A 1039-nucleotide genomic window follows, 5' to 3' on the forward strand; every position below is an offset into this window, starting at 1 on the left:
ATGGTTTGGCCGATGAGGATCCAAACAATCACATAGAGAACTTCTTGGAGGTGTGTGACATACTCAAGATTAATGGTGTTACAAATGATGCTATCAAGTTGAGGGTCTTCCCATTTTCCTTGAAAGATAGAGTGAAGCAATGGCTGCATTTATTACCTAGAGCATCAATCACTACATGGGAGGAGATGGTAGAAGCTTTTCTTGCCGATATTTTTTTCCCGGAAAACCCCCGAAGCTTAGGCATGAAATATCCCCTTTTGTGCAAACGGAATTGGAGTCTCTTTTTGATACATGGGATAGGTTCAAGGAGCTCCTGCGTAAATGTTCTCAACATGGGTTTCCCGAGTGGATGATCATTCAGACTTTCTATAGTGGGTTGAACCCAAGTACAAAGCAATTACTTGATGCTGGGGCAGGAGGTATCTTAGGGAAGAAGACCCCTGAAGAAGCCCGACATCTCATCGAAGAAATGGCTATGAATAGCTATCAGTGGAACACAAGGAACAAAAAGAAGGTAGCCGGACTTCATAAGATTGATGCAGTTACCTCATTGGCGACCCAAGTTGAGTCATTGAGTAAGAAGTTAAACACTCTAACTTCTCCTAGAGTGGCAGCCATGATGAGTTGCACTGGGTGTGGGGGAGGATATGCTTCATCTAATTTTCTGATTTCTATTGGTGATACATCCTTAGTGGAACAGATTGACTTTGTAGGTAATGCAATGAGAGGTTAAATAAATTTGTATAGCAATACCTACAATCCGGGGTGAAGGAACCACCCTAACCTTTCGTGGAGTAATCAAGGGTAACAGAAGACAATAGCACCATCGGGTTTCCAACAACAACAACAACAACAAGCCCTGAACATGGAGAATTAAGTTTCAGGGTTGGAAAACCGGATGACCAATTTAGAGAAGGTTTTGACCAAGTTTATTCAATCATCAAATACAAGATTTTAATCGATCGAAGCTACACTTCGCAACCACACTGCGTCACTTCACAACTTAGAGAATCAAGTAGGGAAAAATGCAAAGTTATTA

General features: G+C 41.6%; 1 non-coding gene across 1 annotated transcript; it reads right to left on the reverse strand.

Annotated features, from left to right (window-relative positions):
• Window positions 1-232: 232 nt before the first annotated feature.
• Window positions 233-339, reverse strand: LOC120254822. The gene has a single exon (XR_005534762.1). It is a non-coding gene; the product is annotated as a small nucleolar RNA R71 (small nucleolar RNA).
• Between the last annotated feature and the right edge of the window lie 700 nt (window positions 340-1039).

The sequence above is a fragment of the Dioscorea cayenensis genome, unplaced genomic scaffold (genome assembly GCF_009730915.1).
Source record: "Dioscorea cayenensis subsp. rotundata cultivar TDr96_F1 unplaced genomic scaffold, TDr96_F1_v2_PseudoChromosome.rev07_lg8_w22 25.fasta BLBR01000644.1, whole genome shotgun sequence".
Classification (NCBI taxonomy): Eukaryota; Viridiplantae; Streptophyta; class Magnoliopsida; order Dioscoreales; family Dioscoreaceae; genus Dioscorea; species Dioscorea cayenensis.